The sequence below is a fragment of the Mobula hypostoma genome, unplaced genomic scaffold (assembly GCF_963921235.1).
Source record: "Mobula hypostoma unplaced genomic scaffold, sMobHyp1.1 scaffold_36, whole genome shotgun sequence".
NCBI lineage: Eukaryota > Metazoa > Chordata > Chondrichthyes > Myliobatiformes > Myliobatidae > Mobula > Mobula hypostoma.
In genome coordinates this window covers 2,115,390-2,135,704 of record NW_026948187.1, presented here as the reverse complement: position 1 = coordinate 2,135,704, position 20,315 = coordinate 2,115,390, and the positions used below count along the sequence as shown (strand labels likewise).

Here is a 20,315-nt window from a genome sequence, read left to right as displayed (position 1 = left end):
GGCTCCAGGACAGTTTCATCCACCAGACCATTAGCCTGACTAACTCAAGCTGGTTTGAATGTTTTTTTTTCTATGTTCCATTGCCTGTTCCATTTATTACAAATTGTTATAAATTACTAGGATGGCACATTGCACATTCAGACAGAAACGTAACCTAAAGATTTTTATTCCTCATGCATGTGAAGGATGTAAGAAATAAAGTCAATTCAATCACAAGGGAAGGAATGATTTCCGTACTTCTACAGGTTCAGGTGTTTCAAAATGCTCATAGTCGGGTAAAAAAGAGTAAAGGGAAAGCCTTTTAAACACAAGGAGAGCTCCATAGTAGCACAGCGCGGAAAGCGGGGACAATGTGGTGGGATTGTATGTTAATAGACTGTGAATGGAACTCAGAATTAGGGAAGGAACAAACACTCGTTTGAGAGTATTCTGTACAGAGCTCCCATCACCAAAACGAAAACAACACACAGAGACAGTGACAGATCGGGAGATAGATTTTGCACAGATGCTTATATTAACACGGCTGTTGTCACAGGTAACTTAAACTTCACTGATATTCATCGGCAATTCCTCTGTTTAAAAGGTTTATATGTGACAGAATTTCTCAGTTGTGTACAGGCAGAAGAATTGGTACAAGTAGCGGGCGGGTGGACTAGTGAACAGTCGATCCTGTGCTAGGATCACCAGAAAGTGAAATGGATCAGGTAACTGATCTCTCCGCGTGTCAGCAGTTCAGATGGATAGAGCACAGCTATTCATAGAAACATAGAAACATAGAAAATAGGTGCAGGAGTAGGCCATTCGGCCCTTCGAGCCTGCACCGCCATTTATTATGATCATGGCTGATCATCCAACTCAGAACCCTGCACCAGCCTTCCCTCCATACCCCCTGACCACTGTAGCCACAAGGGCCATATCTAACTCCCTCTTAAACATAGCCAATGAACTGGCCTCAACTGTTTCCTGTGGCAGAGAATTCCACAGATTCACCAGTCTCTGCGTGAAGAAGTTTTTTCCTAATCTCGGTCCTAAAAGGCTTCCCCTCTATCCTCAAACTGTGGCCCCTCGTTCTGGACTTTCCCAACATCGGGAACAATCTTCCTGCATCTAGCCTGTCCAATCCCTTTAGGATTTTATACGTTTCAATCAAATCACCCCTCAATCTTCTATATTCCAACGAGTACAAGCCCAGTTCATCCAGTCTTTCTTCATATGAAAGTCCTGCCATCCCAGGAATCAATCTGGTGAACCTTCTTTGTACTCCCTCTATGGCAAGGATGTCTTTCCTCAGATTAGGGGACCAAAACTGCACACAATACTCCAAGTGTGGTCTCACCAAGGCCTTGTACAACTGCAGTAGTTCCTCCCTGCTCCTGTACTCGAATCCTCTCGCTATAAATGCCAGCATACCATTTGCCTTTTTCACCACCTGCTGTACCTGCATGCCCACTTTCAATGACTGGTGTATAATGACACCCAGGTCTCGTTGCACCTCCCCTTTTCCTAATCGACCACCAGACAGATAATAATCTGTTTTCCTATTTTTTGCCACCAAAGTGGATAACTTCACATTTATCCATATTAAATTGCATCTGCCATGAATTTGCCCACTCACCCAACCTATCCAAGTCACCCTGCATCCTCTTAGCATCCTCCTCACAGCTAACACTGCCACCCAGCATCGTGTCATCCGCAAACTTGGAGATGCTGCATTCAATTCCCTCATCCAAGTCATTAATATATATTGTAAACAACTGGGGTCCCAGCACTGAGCATTGCGGTACCCCACTAGTCACCGCCTGCCATTCTGAAAAGGTTCCGTTTATTCCCACTCTTTGCTTCCTGTCTGCTAACCAATTCTCCACCCACACCAATACCTTACCCCCAATACCGTGTGCTTTAAGTTAGCACACTAATCTCCTGTGTGGGACCTTGCCAAAAGTCTTTTGAAAATCCAAATATACCACATCCACTGGTTCTCCCCTATCCACTCTACTAGTTACATCCTCAAAAAATTCTATGAGATTCGCAGACATCATTTTCCTTTCACAAATCCATGCTGACTTTGTCCAATCATTTCACCGCTTTCCAAATGTGCTGTTATCACATCCTTGATAACTGACTCCAGCAGTTTCCCCACCACCGACTTTAGGCTAACCGGTCTATAATTCCCCGGTTTCTCTCTCCCTCCTTTTTTAAAAAGTTGGGTTACATTAGCCACCCTCCAATCCTCAGGAGCTAGTCCAGAATCTAAAGAGTTTTGAAAAATTATCACTAATGCATCCACTATTTCTTGGGCTACTTCCTTAAGCACTCTAGGATGCAGACCATCTGGCCCTGGGGATTTATCTGCCTTCAATCCCTTCAATTTAACTAACACCACTTCCCTACTAACATGTATTTCGCTCAGTTCCTCCATCTCACTGGACCCTCTGTCCTCTACTATTTCTGGAAGATTATTTATGTCCTCCTTAGTGAAGACAGAACCAAAGTAGTTATTCAATTGGTCTACCATGTCCTTGCTCCCCATAATCAATTCACCTGTTTCTGTCTGCAGGGGACCTACATTACATTCGAAATACCTTACACTGGGATAGCAGCAGATAATATGGAATGCACTTTATTGATAATATTGGGTAGGAACTTTGGAGCCGATTTTGGGAAGCGATTTGTACCTTCAAATGCACAAGAGAAATATGGAGATCGTTCATGCAGCACTGATTGGGATTCAGTATTAGCTTCTTTCATTGAGGCGGGGATCGGATGGCTCCGTAAAGTAACCCTGGTTGATAAGAGATACGGAACACCTCCTCAAGAAAAAGAAATAAATATACTTAAGGTTTTGGAAGCAAGGATCAGATAGTGCTATGGAAAGTCACAATGTAGCCAGGAGGGATTTAACAATGGACTTAGAAGAATTAAAAGGAGATACGAGAAGGCATGAGAGAGCCGCATTAAGATAGGTGAAAAACACGAGGATGACTAGAGAGAGTGGGAGAGATCAGAGATAAAAGAGGAAACTTGTTTGTAGTGCAAGGAGGCAGTGACACTTTGATACTTTACTTCGGGATTCACCAGTGAGTGAGACCTTGATGAATGTGGACACAGCGAAAACATGCAGGTGACTGAGGCATGCGGACGCATAGAATTACGAGCTGGAAGCTGGGAATAGATGAATATAAATCAATTCCCGGTGCTGGAAGCTATGTAACCCAGGTAATTAGAGAAAGCGAGCGAAGATGTTGCAGCGCTTTTGGACATGACATTTGCATCATCGCTGTCCACAGAAGTAGTACGGGAGGATGGGAGAATGGCAAATGTTACTTCCTTGTGCAGAAAATGTAATAGGGATAGTCTTGGATAGGACCCTGGTCAGACCCTACTTGGAGTACTGTGCTTAGTTCTGGTCGCCTGACTACAGGAAGGATGTGGAGCAATTTAACATTTTAAAGTAGTTTTGAGATTTTGCAGGACACGATATTTGCTCCTGATGTTTGCCTGGATGGGAACATTTGAGATGTCCGCTCCGGTGAAACCACAACACATTCTCCGTTCTGCGACAATAGCTTCGAACAGCTAATTCTCCCGTTGCGCCGTCTACGTCATCCACGAACCTCCTTATGTTTAAATCCGTTTATGTTTTCCTGGAAATTATATATCATTTTTATTATTTTTTCTTTCTTTACTTTACCATTGTCAGCTTTGAAATACAATGTGCTACTGCTGGAAAAGCGGATGTTCATGGTACTTACACCCTGGATGCCCACGACAGTAAACCTGAACACGAACTGAAAAGTTGAGTCTCAATTTCATCCCAAGCACTGGAGCCCAAACGATGTTTCTACCCAGGATTGAACTGGGGACCTTTCGCGTGTGAAGCGAACGTGATAACCACTACACCACAGAAACCGTGCAAAGCGCTCAATACTCTGCGCTATTGAGCCATGACCCGAGGCACCCCCTCCCCACCCTGCTCTGCAATACAGCAATAAGAACAAATCATTGCCCACCGATCCTCTTCGCTTTCAGTGACAATTATTACATTTATGCGACATATACAGTTACATGCATTAACAATTTCCTGTGGGGTGCTGGTCAGGGCGCGACATTTAACTGGTAACTGAACTATGTTGCTTATATACAGCAAGGAATTCAAACAGCAAACACGAGGAAATCTGTAGATGTTGGAATTTCGAGCAACACACATAAACGTTGCTGGTAAACGCAGCAGGCCAGGCAGCATCTCTTGGAAGAGGTACAGTCGACGTTTCGGGCCGAGACCCTTCGTCAGGACTAACTGAATGAAGAGTTAGTAAGAGATTTGAAAGTGGGAGGGGGAGGGGGAGATCCAAAATGATAGAAGAAGACAGGAGGGGGAGGGATGGAGCCAAGAGCTGGACAGGTGATTGGTAAAGGGATAGGAGAGGGTCATGGGACAGGAGGCCCAGGGAGAAAGGAAAGGGGGAAGGTGAAGCCCATGGGCGAAGGGTATAGTGATAGGGACAGAGGGAGAAAAAGGAGAGGGAGAAAAAGAATATATGCACACACATATATATGTGTGTGTGTGTGTGTGTGTGTGTGTGTGTGTGTGTGTGTGTGTGTGTGCATTCTTCTCTCTCTCCTTTTTCTCCCTCGCCCTCCTGTCTTCTCCTATCATTTTGGATCTCCCCCTTCCCCTCCCACGAGTTTGCGCTCCAGCTCACGAACTAAATTCAACGGCGCCTTTAAGATTTCTCACCCTGTCTCTCTCGTCCGTTCTCATCACCTCAGATTACAAGTTAATTGAAAGTGACTGAACAACGTGCCGATACATTTATAGACAACAGGACGCGTTACAAGCCGGAGTTACTTGTGAGATGATACCAGTTGTAGAGTAATGAATCACGGCCAATTGTCACACCGAATCCACACTAACACCAGACACACTATCACACTGATATCTCACTGATGATCAGTTCCAATCTGATCCGTCGGATCGCAAACAGACAAAGACATGAACGGCCAGTTATACGACCGATTGTGAAGGAAAATTACATTGGGAACAACAACCTTCAGGCAAGTAGATCACATCAAAGGTCGCAGTGGAGGGATCGCATTGCAGCGAGAGGGATCTGACCATTGGAAACGGAAGCTCAGCACGTCAGTAGAATCGGGGGAGGTGTCCTCTCTTTCACAGAGGCTTGGTGAACACGGGACATGTGAGAATTATTTTATAATTCTGTCCTGAAATAGTGGAGCTTCATGTTGGGAGAGAGGGATGGAGATATCAGCATCTCGATACCATTTCCGGCCATTGAGGCCACGATTAATATCTCTTTTGTTCGCGTGTGCCTGAAACAATTCGCCGTTGTAAGTAAACATTGAGCTTAATCGACAGCACAACGAACCAAGGTGAGGTGCAATTACAGCGTTTCTGAGGCATGGCTTCAGGAAAGGTCGGGTTCGTTGTTTCACTGTTTGGTTAATTGAATTGGGAAGACAGGAATGTGTTGGACATGTGATGTCCTGATTCAACAAAGAAACCACCTGTTCAGGCACCTTCAACAAAGGGAAGTGAGGCTACGCGTGTGGAGCGAGAGAAGCAAACAGGGAGAATGTTTGCAGCCCCGCGGGCACATGCCTTTTAGAGAATAAGTTCAAAGGTGCATCGCTTCGAAGTTAAATGCGAGTAATAAACAGGGTATCTGAGCTGAATGCTCAGCTTGAAAAACGGCCAGTCACCTGGTGGAGGCGAAACATTAGGGTCTTTTAAGAGACTTTTGGATAGGTACATGGAACTTAGAAAAATAACGGGCTATGGTTAAGCCTAGTAATTTCTAAGGTAGGGACATGCTCGGCAGAATTTTGTGGGCCGCAGGGTCTGTATTGTGCTGTAGGTTTTCTATGTTTCTATGTATGTTCCTGACCAGCTCTTTCGTCTTACTGACGTTGAATGCCAGGTTGTTGCTGCGGCACCATCTCACTAGTTGGCATATCTCACTCCTGCACGCCATCTCGTCACCTTCTGAGATTCTCCCAACGATGGTTGTATTGTCAGCAAATTTGTAGATCGTATTTGAGCTGTGCCTAGCCACACTGTCATGTGTATACAGAGAGTAGAGCAGTGGGCTAAGCACAAACCCCTGAGGTGCGCCAGTGTTGATCGTCAGCGAGGAATGTTATTACCAATCCGCACAGACTGTGGTCTTCCGGTTAGGAAGTCGAAGATCCGATTGCAGAAGGAGGTACAGTTGCCCTAGTTCTGCAACTTCTCAATCAGAATTGTGGGAGTAATGGTATTAAATGTTGAGCTATAGTCGATGAACCGGATCCTGACGTAGGTGTTTGTGTTGTCTCGATGGTCTAAAGCCATATGGAGAGCCATGGAGATTACGTCTGCCGATGACCTATTGTGGCCATATGCAAATTGCAATAGGTTCAGGTCCTTGCTGAAGAAGGAGTTCAGTCTAGTCATAACCAACCCCTCAAAGTATTTCATCACTGTTAATGTGAGTGCTACCGGGCGATAGTCATTAAGGCAGCCCACATTATTCTTCTTAGGCACTGGCATAATTGTTGCCTTTTTGAAGCAAGTCAGAACTTCTGCCCGTAACAGTGATTTCAGAGTCTTACCAGGTACTCCATCGGGATCTTCTGCGTTGCCACGGTTCACTCTTTAAAGATAGTCTAACATCGGCCTCTGAGACAGAGACCACAGTGTTATCAGTTGCAGCAGGGATCTTCACAGCTGTAGCTGTGTTCTCCATTTCAAAGTGTGCACGGAAAGCGTTGAGTTCATCTTGTAGTGAAGCACCGCTGCCATTCATACTATTGGATTTCGTTTTGTAGGAAGCAATGTCTTGCAATCCCTGCTAGACTTGCTATGCATCTGATGTCGCCTCCAACTTCTTTCGAAATTGTCTCTTCGCCCTTGAAATAGCCCTCCGGAAATCATACCTGCTTTTCTGGTGCAGGCCTGGGTTGCCGGACTTGAATGCCATAGATCTAGCCTTCAGCAGACAGCGTACCTCCTGGTTCACCTACGGCTTTTGGTTTGGGAATGTACAGTAAGTCTGTGTAGACACACACTCATCCACACAGGTTTTAATGAAGTCCGTAAAAACTGCAGCATACACATCCGAATCCAAATATGAATCGCTGAATACAGTCCAGTCCACCGATTCAAAGCAGATCTGTAGGCGTTCCTGTGGTTCCCTTGTCCAAACCTTCTTTGTCCTCATTGATGGTGCTGCAGTCTTTAGTCTGTGCCTATACTCAGGGAGTAGAAGTACAGCTCTATGTGGTCAAACCTCCGGAAGTGAGGGAGTGGAATATCACGGTAGTCATTCTTGATGATCGTGTAGCAATGGTACAGTGTGTTATTTGCTCTGGTTACTTTTTTTCAGACTTGCCTTGTTAAAATCTCCCAAAACGATAGTGAAGGGGTTAGGTTGCGTTGTTTCGTGCATGTGTATTCTCAATATTCCTGGATTTTAGTGCTTTAAAAGGGATAGAGAGGGCGGAAAAAGGGGAGGAGGGGTGGCATTACTGGTCAGGGATACTATTACAGCTACATAAAGGGTGGGTACTGCAGCAGGATCGCCTTTTGAGTCAGTATGGGTGGAAGTCAGGAACAAGAAGGGAGCAGTTACTCTATTGGGGGTATTCTATAGGCCCCCGGTAGCAGCAGAGATACAGAGGAGCAGATTGGGAGGAAGATTTTGGAAAAGTGCAAAAATAACAGAGTTGTTATCATGGGTGACTTTAACTTCCTTAATATTGATTGGCACCTGATTAGATCCAAGGGTTTAGATGGGGCAGAGTTTGTTAAGTGTGTCCAGGACGGATTCCTGTCACAGTATGTGGACAGGCCGACTAAGGGCAAGGCAATACTAGATCTAGAATTAGGTAATGAGCCGGGTCAGGTCACAGATCTCTCAATGGGTGAGCATCTGGGGACAGTGACCACTGCTCCCTGGCCTTTAGAATGATCATGGAAAAGGATAGAATCAGAGAGGACAGGACTACTTTTTAATTGGGGAAGGTTAAATTCTGAGGGTGAAGGCTAGAACTTGCGGGTGTGAATTGGGATGATGCTTTTGCAGGGAAATGTACTATGGACATGTGGTCCATGTTTAGAGATCTCTTGCGGGATGTTAAGGATAAATTTGTCCCGGTGAGGAAGATAAAGAATGGTAGTGTGAAGGAACCATGGGTGACAAGTGAGGTGGAAAATCTAGTCAAGTGGAAGAAGGCAGCATACACGAGGTCTAGGCAGCAACGATCAGATGGGTCTACTGAGGAATATAGGGAAGCAACAAAGGAGCTTAAGACAGTGCTGAGAAGAGTAAGAAGGGGGCATGAGAAGGCCTTGGCGAGTCGGGTAAAGGAAAACCCCAAGGCATTCTTCAATTATGTGAAGAAAAAAAGAGATGACTGGAGTGAAGGAAGGACCGATTAGAGATAAAGGTGGGAAGATGTGCCTGGAGGCTGTGAAAGTGAGCGAGGTCCTCAATGAATACTTCTCTTCAGTACTCACCAATGAGAGGGAACTTGATGACGGTGAGGACAATATGAGTGAGGTTAATGTTCTGGAGCATGTTGATATTAAGGGACAGGAGGTGTTGGAGTTGTTAAAATACATTTGGACTGATAAGTCTCCGTGGCCTGACGGAATCTTACCCAGGTTGCTCCACGAGGAAGAGATTGCTAAGCCTCTGGCTAGGATCTTTATGTCTTCATTGTCACGGAATGGTACCGGAGGATTGGAGGGAGGCGAATGTTGTCCACTTGTTCAAAAAAGGTAGTAGGGATAGTCCGGGTAATTATAGACCAGTGAGCCTTACGTCTGTGGTGGGAAAGCTGTTGGAAAATATTCTTAGAGATAGGATCTATGGGCATTTAGAGAATCATGGTCTGATCAGGGACAGTCAGCATGGTTTTGTGAAGGGCAGATAGTGTCTACCAAGCCTGATAGAGTTCTTTGAGGAGGTGACCAGGCATATAGATGAGGGTAGTGCAGTGGATGTGATCTATATGGATTTTAGAAAGGCATTTGACAAGGTTCCACACGGTAGGCTTATTCAGAAAGGCAGAAGGCATGGGATCCAGGGAAGTTTGGCCAGATGGATTCAGAATTGGCTTACTGCAGAAGGCAGAGGGTCGTGGTGGAGGGAGTACATTCAGATTGGAGGATTGTGACTAGTGGTGTCCCACAATGATCTATTCTGGGACCAGTACTTTCCGTGATTTTTATTAACGTCCTGGATGTGGGGGTAGAAGGGTGGGTTGGCAAGTTTGCAGACGACACAAAGGTTTGTGGTGTGGTAGATAGTGTAGAGGATTGTCGAAGATTGCAGAGAGACATTGATAGGATGCAGAAGTGGGCTGAGAAATGGCAGATGGAGTTCAACCCGGAGAAGTGTGAGGTGGTACACTTTGAAAGGACAAACTCCAAGGCAGAGCACAAAGTAAATGACAGGATACTTGGTAGTGTGGAGGAGCACAGGGATCTGTGGGTACATGTCCACAGATCCCTGAAAGATGCCTCACAGCTGGATAGGTTAGTTAAGAAAGCTTATGGGGTGTTAGCTTTCATAAGTCGAAGGATAGAGTTTAAGAGTCGCGATGTAATGATGCAGCTCTATAAAACTCTGGTTAGGCCACACTTGGAGTACTGTGTCCAGTTCTGGTAACCTCACTATAGGAAGGATGTGGAAGCATTGGAAAGGGTACAGAGGAGATTTCCCAGGATGCTGCCTGGTTTAGAGAGTATACATTATGATCAGAGATTAAGGGAGCTAGGGCTTTAGTCTTTGGAGAGAAGGAGGGTGAGAGGAGACATGATAGAGGTGTACAAGATAATAAGAGGAATAAATAGAGTGGATAGCTAGCACCTCTTCCCCAGGGCACCATTGCTCAATACAGGAGGACATGGCTTTAAGGTAAGGGGTGGGAAGTTCAAGGGGAATATTATAGGAAGTTGTTTTACTCAGAGAGTGGTTGGTGCGTGGAATGCACTGCCTGAGTCTGTGGTGAAGGCAGATACACTCGTGAAGTTTAAGAGACTACTACACAGGTATATAGAGGAATTTAAGGCGGGGGCTTAAATTGGAGGCAGGGTTTGAGGGTCGGCACAACATTGTGGGCCGAAGGGTTTGTACTGTGCTGTATATTCTGTGTTCTATTGATCCCATTGCTCAGGTCATATAAATCCTGCTTGACGTTGGCCTGAGGTGTAATGTAAATCGCTAAAAGAATAACCCGAGATTACTCCCGTGGTAGATAAAAGGGACGACACTTTACTGCTAGATATTCATTTAAATCCATTCGCTCACAATATTCTGCTGACCCTTCAACCTACACTAGAAACTGCTTAGAATTTCGCTACCGTATTATTTGTTTTCTAAGCACCATGTACATGTATCTATCCAAGAGTTTCTTAAAAGACCCTGTTGTATCCGCCTCTATCAGTGAACACCACACACTCACCACTCAGTGTGAAAAATCTGCCTCTGACGTTTGCATGGATTCACAGCAAATTCCATATGTCGAAAAGGACCGTGGTCCCAACTTTATACCGATATGCGATATCCACCGTCATCTCGTCTCAAACGCAAACGGTACCCAGTTTTTGCTGCTCTGCATCACCGTCATTATACAGGAAGGTTTTAACCATTCTTTTCGACATTCTTGCAGAATCAAGATGTTCGCATTTAGATCAGTCCTTCTTCTTGGTCCGTTAATAGCAATGGGATGTGCGATACCAACAGTGAGATATTAACTTGTGTCTGCGATGCAATATCACCGGCAGATCGCAGAATCAAGTCCTGAAAATTTTAGGTGTCGATGTCCCCACCTGCTTCCACCGCGACACAATCTGTGTGAAACACAAACATTTGCCCACTGACGGGGAGGTGGGGTAGCTGTGGTACTGCTAGAGACAGAGAAAAGAAAGAGAATCACAGAAATTGTGTACGTGTGTGTGAGAGAAAGAGAGGTGGGGAGAGATAGAGTGAGGGAGGGTGAACGAGAATATTATGGAGGAGAATTTGTACAGAGAGTCTGTAATGTGAGACTAGGAAGGAGAGAAAACACAAGGAAAGTCAAACAGAGCGACTGAACATTTTAAAGTAGTTTTGAAATTTTGCAGCACACGGTATTTGCTCATGATGTTTGTCTGGATGGGAATATTTGAGATGTCCGCTCCGATGAAACCACAACGCATCCTCCGCTCTGCGACAATAGCTTCGAACCGCTAATTCTCCCGTTGCGCCGTCTACGTCATCCACGAACCTCCTTATGTTTAAATCCGTTTATGTTTTCCTGCAAATTATATATCATTTATATTAATTATTCTTTCTTTAATTTACCTTTTCAGGTTTGAAATACCATGCGCTGCTGCTAGAAATGCGAATGTTCATGGCATTTAACCTGGATGCCCATGACAATAAATTTGATCGTAACTGAACGTTGAGTTTCAGGTTTGTCCCAAACACTGGAGCCTAAACAATGTTTCTGCCCAGGATTGAACTGGGGACCTTTCGCGTGTAAAGCGAACGTGATAACCACTACACCACAGAAACAGTGCAAAGCTCTCATTGCTCTGCGCTATTGAGCAGTGACCCGAGGCACCCCTCCCCACACTTCTCGAGGGTACAGCCATAAGAACAAAACCTTGTCCAACGTTTCTCTCCGCTTTCAGCAACAAGTATTAAATTTCTGCGACATATACAATTGCATGCATTAACAATGTTTTAGATTATCAGAACACTCAGTCCTCTTGTATTGTCATTTAGAAATGCATACATGCATTTCTCCGAAATGATATCGCAGAAAACAGGACAGACCAAAGACTAATACTGACAGAACCACATAATTATAACATATAGTTACAGCAGTGCAAAGTAATACCATAACTTGATGAAGAACAGACCATGGGCACAGTAAAAAAAAGTCTCAAAGTCCCGAGTCGATCGACTCCCGAGTCCCCGATAGCAGGCGGCAAAAGGGAGAAGCTCCCTGCTATGAACCTCTGGGCACAGTCAACTTGCACAATTTCCTGTGGGGTGCTGGTCAGGGCGCGACATTTACCAGGTAACTGAATACGTTGCTTATATACAGCAAGGAATTAAAACAGCTTCGATACTCTAGCTTTCATCAGTCTCCACGGGCTGGCGCTCCAGCTCACGAGCTAAATTCAACGGCGCCTTTAAGATTTCTCACCCTGTCTCTCTCGTCCGTTCTCATCACCTCAGATTACAAGTTAATTGAAAGTGACTGAACAATGTGCCGATACATTTATAGACAACAGGACGCGTTACAAGCCGGAGCTACTTGTGAGATGATACCAATTGTAGAGTAATGAATCACGGCCAATCGTCACACCGAATCCACACTAACACCAGACACACCATCACACTGATATCTCACTAATGATCATGTTCCAATCTGATCCGTCGGATCGCAAACAGACAAAGACACGAACGGCCAATTAAACGACCTATTGTGAAGGAAATTTATATTGGGAACAATAACCTTCAGGCAAGTAGATCACATCAAAGGTCGCAGTGGAGGGATCGCATTGCAGCGAGAGGGATCTGACCATTGGAAACGGAATCTCAGCACGTCAGTAGAATCGGGGGAGGTGTCCTCTCTTTAGCAGAGGCTCGGTGAACACGGGACATGTGAGAATTATTCTATAAATCAGTTCACAACGAACGCAGCATCATGTTGGGAGAGAGGGAGAGAGATATCAGAATCTCGATACAATTTCCGGCCATTGAGGCTATGATTAATATCTCTTTTGTTCGCATGTGCCTGAAACAATTCGCCGGTACAAGTAAACATTTAGCTTAATCGACAGCACAATGAACCAAGGTGATGTGCAATTAGAGTGCATCTGAAGCATGGCTTCAGGAAAGGTCGAGTTCGTTGCTTCACCATTTGGTTAATTGAATTGAGAGGACACGTGATGCCTTGATCCAACAAAGAAACCACCTCAGACACGTTCAACATCGGGAAGTGAGGTTACGCGTGTTGAACGAAAGAACCAAACAGGGAGAATGCGTGCAGCCCCGCGGGCACATGCCTTTTAGTTAATAAGGGTGGATCTCCTGCAAAACTTGTAAGCTCACGCTCTCTTTGCTCAGATCAAAATCAAAGGTGCATCGCTTCGAAGTTAAATGCAAGTAATAAGCAGGGTGTCTGACAAACACAAAATTAAATATAGCATTTCAGCTGAATGCTCAGCTTGAGAAACGCCCAGTCACCTGGGCGTTGCAAACATTAAAATCACAAGTGCTCTAGGTGAGGCTCGAACTCACAGCCTCGGCATTTCTCCGCCGTGTACTGCCATATAAGTACCGTGCGCTAACCGATTGCGCCACTAGAGCCCAGTGCTGCAAACACTTCGTTTTAAATATCTGGAAAGAAAAAATGGAAGAAATCCCTATATCGTGGAGCAAAGAGCATAGAAATATACCTGAAAAGGCCGTTCAGCCCACAGTGTATTGCCGTAGCATCTAAACAGCAAATCAAAGATACTCAAACTCTAATCCCTACTTCGTACCATGTCCACATCCCTCGATCTTCCTGACATCCATGTGCATATCGAGTAATCAAATGCCACCTATAAATTTGCTGATGATGCAAACATTGTAGGTAGAATCTCAGATGGAGAAGAGAGGGCCTACAGGAGTGAGATATGCCAACTAGTGGAGTGGTGTCGCAGCAACAACCTGGCACTGAACATCAACAAGACGAAAGAGCTGAGTGTGGACTTCAGGAAGGGTAAGACGAAGGAACACATTCCAATCCTCATAGAGGGATCAGAAGTGGAGACAGTGAGCAGTTTCACGTTCCTAGGTGTCAAGATCTCTGAGGACTTATCCTGGTCACCACATATCGATGCAGTTATAAAGAGGCAAGAAAACATCTATACTTCATCAGGAGTTTGAAGAGATTCGGTATGTCAACCAATGCACTGAAAAGCTTCTATAGATGTACATTGGGAAGCATTCTGACAGGCTGCATGGCTGTCTGGTATGGGCGGGAGGGGGGGTGGCGGATACTGCACAGAACCGAAAGAAGCTGCAGAGGTTTGTAAAATTTGTTCCTCTCCATCGTGGATACTAGCCTACGAAGACCCAGGACATCTTCAAGGAGCGGTGCCTCAGAAAGTTTCCACTGTGACGGACCTCCAGTAGCCAGGACATGCCCTTTGCCCACTGTTACCATCAGATAGGAGGCACAGAAGCCTGAAGGTACACACTCAGCGATTCAGAAACAGGTTCTTCTGCTCCGCCATCCGATTTCTAAATGGACATTGAACCCATAAGCACGACCTCAATTTTCAAATATATATTATTTCTGCTTTTTTCCACGATTTCTAATCTATTCGATATACGTATACTATCATTGATTTGCTTATTTATTATTATTTATTTTCTTGTTCGATATTATGTATTACTTTGAACTACTGCTGGTAAGTTACAAAATTTCACAACACATGCTGGCGATAATAAACGCTATTCTTTGTTTTCTGAATTTTGGATCTGATCTCTTTAAAGCTTCTAATGTTTTTGTTTCTACCACCGTACTGGGCAGTGCACTCCAGGCATTTTATTGTTTGATACCAGGAGAGCAAGGCAGAAGCAGGAATAGCGAATTGGACAAGGACTCAGGACTATGACTAGACTGGGACCAAGGGTCTGGGTTTGGACTCGGAATCGGATCCCAGAACTAGAGGCGACATGAAGAGGCTAGGGTATGGACTCCGAGCCCGAGACTGGGCAAAGACCCAGTACCTGGAGCTTGCCTCGGGCTCGGACTCCAGAACCAGGTAAGGACATGACATGGGCCAGGGAGAGGAGGAACATAGAAAAGCAGAGCCTCGGTCTCGGGAGAGCAGGTAATGGAACCATGGACACATACACAGAACACAGTCGGGACCCCTCCTTGGGTACAGGACATAGGACCGGGACTCATGACCCCCCGCGGGGCAACGGCAAGCCGGCCTGACTTACCCCGCGGAGGCGAGGACAAGACAAGACCAACACGAAAGAACACCAGACAGTACCTATCTAGCTCCAGCGATAGTACTAGACCGAGGTGCTGGCGAGGGCTGCAGACGAAAGCTAGAGGCGAGAGGGGCAGAAAAGGGATTCAGACGGGGCGGGGGTGGGGGGCGTAGTGGTAGGACAGGAACCACAGACCGCCAGGGAAGGGACTTGACTCGGAACCTGGATGCCGCCAGGACCGGGATTTTACTCGGAACTTGGATGCGCCAGGAACAGGACTGGACTTGGTACTTGAATGCCCCTGGAGCCAGGACTAGACTTGGAGCCTCCGGGTAGTGGCGAGCTCTCGACTCGGCCCGGGAACAGTAGACAGCGGTTCTTGATTCCCTCCGGCTGGTTAACTGACGGACCCACCTCGGTGAGGAATCTTTGCAGGCTCGATTTGGCGAGGTAACTTGACAGGAGTGCTCCGGTGAGGAAAGGCGAATTACCGGCACTCGCTCCGGGCGGAGACAAGGCTTGCTCCGGCCAGATGACATTGGCACGCCGTACCTATAGTGACTTTGCAGACTCTCCCGCGCCGAACAGCTGAAAGCCGGAGACGACGAACTACCGGTTCAGCCGAGAGTAAATTGCCTCTAATCACCAAGGCCGACGGAGACGGGAAAACAGGAAACCAAAGGGAAACAGGCAGTCAACGGTCCGGATCGTAACATAAACAAAGTAAATTTAAAGAGACCCCGATCCGGACCATGACAAGGTGTGGTCTCACCAAGGCCCTGTACAGCTGCAGAAGGACCTCTTTGCTCTTATACTCAATTGCCCTTGTTATGAAGTCCATCGTGCCATTAGCCTTCTTCACTGCCGGCTGTACTTGCATGCCTGCTTCCAGTGACTGATCTACAAGAACACCTAGATCTCGTTGTGCTTCCCCTTTTCCTAACTTGACTCCATTTAGATAATAATCTGCCTTCCCGCTCTTACCACCAAAGTGGATAACCTCACATTTATCCACATTAAACTGCATCTGCCATGCATCTGCCCACTCACTCAACCTGTCCAAGTCACCCTGCATTCTCATAACATCTTCCACACATTTCACACTGCCACCCAGCTTTGTGTCATCGGAAAATTTGCTCATGTTACTTTTAATTCCCTCATCTAAATCATTAATATATATTGTAAACAGCTGCGGTCCCAGCACTGAACCCTGCGGTACCCCACTGGTCACCGCCTGCCATTCCGAAAGGGACCCGTTAATCGCGACTCTTTTCAGTCAGCCAGCTAATTTTCAATCCATGTCAGTACTCTGCCCCCAATACCATGTTCCCTAATTTTACCTACTAATCTCGTACGTGGGACTTTATCAAAGGCTTTCTGAAAGTCCAGATGCACTACATCAACTGGCTCTCCCTTGTCCATTTTCATAGTTACATCCTCAAAAAATTCCAGAAGATTAGTCAAGCACGATTTCCCCTCCGTAAATCCATGCTAACTCGGACCAATCCTGTTACTGCTATCCAGATGTGTCGTAATTTCATCTTTTATAATTGACTCCAGCATCTTTCCCACAACCGACGTCAGGCTAACGAGTCTATAATTCCCTGTTTCTCTCTTCCTCCCTTCTTGAAAAGAGGGACAACATTAGCCACCCTCCAATCCACAGGAACTGATCCTGAATCTATAGGAGATTGAAAAATGATTACCAATGCGTCCACGATTTCGAAAGCCACCTCCTTAGGTAGAATGGGATGCAGACCATCAGGTCCCGGGGACTTATCTGCCTTCAGACCCAACAGCCTATCCAACCCAATTTCCTGCCTAATATAAATTTCCTTCAATTCATCCATTACCCTAGGTCCTTTGGCCACTATTACATCTGGGAGATTGTTTGTGTCTTCCCTAGTGAAGACAGATCCAAAGTACCTGTTCAACTCCTCTGCCATTTCCTTGTTCCCCAAAATAATTTCAGCCGCTTCTGTCTTCAAGCGCCCAATTTTGGTCTTAACCATTTTTTTTTCTTTTTCATATACCTGAAGAAGCTTTTAATATCCTCCTTTATATTCTTGGCTAGTTTACCTTCGTACCTCATTTTTTTCTCCGCGTTTTGCCTTTGTAGTTACCTTCTGTTGCTGTTTAAAAGTTTCTCAATCCTCCTGCTTCCTACTAGTCTTTGCTATGTTATACTTCTTCTCTTTTATTTTTACTCTGTCCATTATTTCCCTTGTCAGCCACGGCCTCCCCTTACTCCCATTAGGATCTTTCCTCCTCATTGGAATGAACCGATCCTTCACCTTCCGCATTATTCCCAGAAACACTTGCCATTGCTGTTCCACTCTCATCCCTGCTAGGGTATTGTTCCATTGAACTTTCGCCAGCTCCTCCCTCATAGCACCATACTTCCCTTTGTTCAACTGTAATACTGACACTTCCGAGTTTCCCTTCTCCCTCTCAAATTGTAGATTAAATCTGATCATATTATGGTCACTACCTCCTAATGGCTCCTTTACCTCGAGGTCCCTGATCAAATGCGGTTCATTGCACAACACTAAATCTATAATTGCGTTCTCTCTGGTAGGCTCCAGTACAAGCTGTTCTAAGAATCCATCTCGGAGGGACTCCACAAACTCCCTTTCTTGGGGTCCAGTACCAGCCTGATTCCTCCGTCTACCTGCATGTTGAAATCCCCCATAACAACTGTAGCATTACCTTTGCGACATGCCAATTTTAGCTCTTGATTCAGCTAACACCCTACATCCAGACAACTGTTTGGGGGCCTGTAGGTAACTCCCATTAGGGTCTTTCTACCCTTTGAATTTCTCAGTTCTATCCATACTGACTCTATGTCTCCGGATTCTATGTCCCCCCTCGCAAGGGACTGAATATCATTCCTCACCAACAGAGCCACCCCACCCCCTGTGCCCATCAGTCTGTCCTTTCGATAGGACGTATAATTTTGAATATTCATTTCCCAGGCCCTGTCCACTTGAAGCCATGTCTCTGTTATTCCCACAACATCATACTTACCAATTTCCAACTGTGCCTCAACCTCATCCACTTTATTTCTTATACTCCGTGCATCCATATACAATACTTTGAATTCATTACTCCCCTCACCTCCCATATCAATTCCTATTTCACTTGGCCATACTGTACGATCCCTTCTTGAGCTTTCTGCTCTGTTGGTTCTGCTATCTTTCTTAACTTTTCTTATTCTCACTTTCCCTTTATCTCCATCCTTACGTTTCCAGTTTGTCAACTCCCCCCACCCCCCATCTACTTAGTTTAAACACACCCGTGTTGCAGAGGCAAACCTGCCTGCCGGAGTGCAGGTGCCCCGTTTATTAAGGTGCAACCCGTCCCTTTTGTACAATTCATCCTTACCACGAAACATACCCCAGTGGTCCAAGAATGTAGACCCTTGCTTCCTGCACCAGTTCCTCGGCCACACATTCAGATCCATTATCTCCCTGTTCTCGACCACTCCAGCACGGGGAACTGGAAGCAAACCGGAGATAACCACCCTGGAAGTACGCTTTTCAGCCTGCTTCCGAGTTCCCTGAAGCCGCGCTGTAAAATGTCTTTCCTCTTCTTCCCCACGTCATTTGTGCTGACATGCACCACCACTTCCGGGTGTTCACCTTCACTCTTGAGGATGCCCTGCAATCGGTCCGTGACATCCTGGGTCCCAGCACCAGGACACTGTTGTCCTAGAGCACTGCTATTCTAAAATGTTTTAATGCGATTTTCAGTTCAGTGTGTTGTTTCACATGCCGAGCTCCAAAAAGTCTTTCAGCATTTTGTCCAACATTGTCAGCCCATTCCTCATTTTCACACAGAATTCCCAGATCATTCTCTGGGACTGGAAGACATTCCACACAAACCAGACTGAGGAAAAGCGGGGAATCCTCTTTCGGGGTTCCCTTCACTGGGAGTTCTGTGATTTGTTGTAATCAGTGAACTTGATGAGTGACAGGCTGAGTGAAAGCGAATGGAGAGGACATACCTGCACAGTGATAGGACGTCCCGGTGTCTATGACCACGGGAATAGTCACTGGGCAACCTCTTCACCCATTAAGGAAATTTCCGAGTGCATTCATAGAAACATAGAAAACATACAGCACGATACAGGCCATTCGGCCCACAGAGCTCTGCCGAACATGATCCCTACCTTCGAACTGCCTCAACTTTACCCATAGCCCTCTGTTTTTCTGTGCCCCATGTAGCCATGCAGGAGTCTCTTAAAATACCACATCGTTTCCGCCTCCGCCATCGTCGCCGGCAGCCCATTCCGCGCACTCACCACTCTCAGAATAAAAAATTACCCCTGTTATCTCCTCTGTACCTATCCCCAGCAGCATAAACCTGTGTCCTCTTGTGGAAACTATCTCAGCCCTGGGAAAAAGCCTCTGACTATCCACACGATCAACGCCTTTCAACATCTTATACACCTCTATCAGGCCACCTCTCATCCTCCGTCACTCCAAGGAGAAAAGGCCGAGTTCACTCAATGCATTCTCATACGGCATGCTCCCCAGTCCAGGCAACATCCTTGCAAATCTCCTCCACACCCCTTCTATGGTTTCTACATCCTTCCTGTAGTGAGGAGACCAGAACTGAGTACAGTATTCCAAGTGGAGTCTGACCAGGGTCTTATATAGCTGCAACATTACCTCTGGCTCTTAAACTCAATCCCTCGATTCAGGAAGGCCAATGCATCGTATGCCTTCTTAACAGCAGAGTCAACCTACGTAGCACCTTTGAGTGTCCTATGGACTCGGAAACCAAGATCCCTCTGATACTCCACACCGCCAAGAGTCTAACCATTAATGGTATATTCTGACATCATATTTGACCTACCAAAATGAACCACCTCACACTTATCTGACTTGAATTCCATCTGCCACTTCTCACCCCGGTTTTGCATCCTAGCAATGTCCCTTTGTAACCTCTGTCAGCCCTCCATACGATCCAAAACACCCCCAACCTTTGTGTCATCAGCAAATTTACTAACCCATCCCTCCACTTCCTCATCCATCTCATTTATAAAAATCACAAAAATAGAAAGGTTCCCAGAACAGATCCCTGAGGCACACCACTGATCACCAACATCCATGCAGAATGTTACCCGTCTACAACCACTTTTTAAGTTCTGTGGGCAAACCAGTTCTGAATCCACAAAGCAATGACCTCCTTACTTTCTCAATAAGCCTTTCATGGGGAACGTTATCAAATGCCATGCTCGAATCCATATACAGTACACTACAACTATAGCTGTACCTTCATCAATGTGTTGAGTCACATCCTCCAAAAAAA

At 45.7% G+C, this 20,315-nt stretch overlaps 1 long non-coding RNA gene and 3 other non-coding genes across 6 annotated transcripts in view; 1 reads left to right on the top strand and 3 right to left on the bottom strand.

Moving 5' to 3' along the window:
- The window catches only part of LOC134341630 (uncharacterized), a 364,862-nt gene that overhangs the window by 241,055 nt on the left and 103,492 nt on the right, over positions 1 to 20,315 (top strand). The window lies entirely within an intron of this gene.
- Positions 3,837 to 3,909, bottom strand: trnav-cac (transfer RNA valine (anticodon CAC)). Its single transcript has one exon. It is a non-coding gene; the product is annotated as a tRNA-Val (tRNA).
- Positions 11,492 to 11,564, bottom strand: trnav-uac (transfer RNA valine (anticodon UAC)). The gene has a single exon. It is a non-coding gene; the product is annotated as a tRNA-Val (tRNA).
- trnai-uau (transfer RNA isoleucine (anticodon UAU)) lies at positions 13,280 to 13,373 on the bottom strand. The gene is made up of 2 exons: positions 13,336 to 13,373; positions 13,280 to 13,315 (listed from the first exon to the last, which is right to left on the bottom strand). It is a non-coding gene; the product is annotated as a tRNA-Ile (tRNA).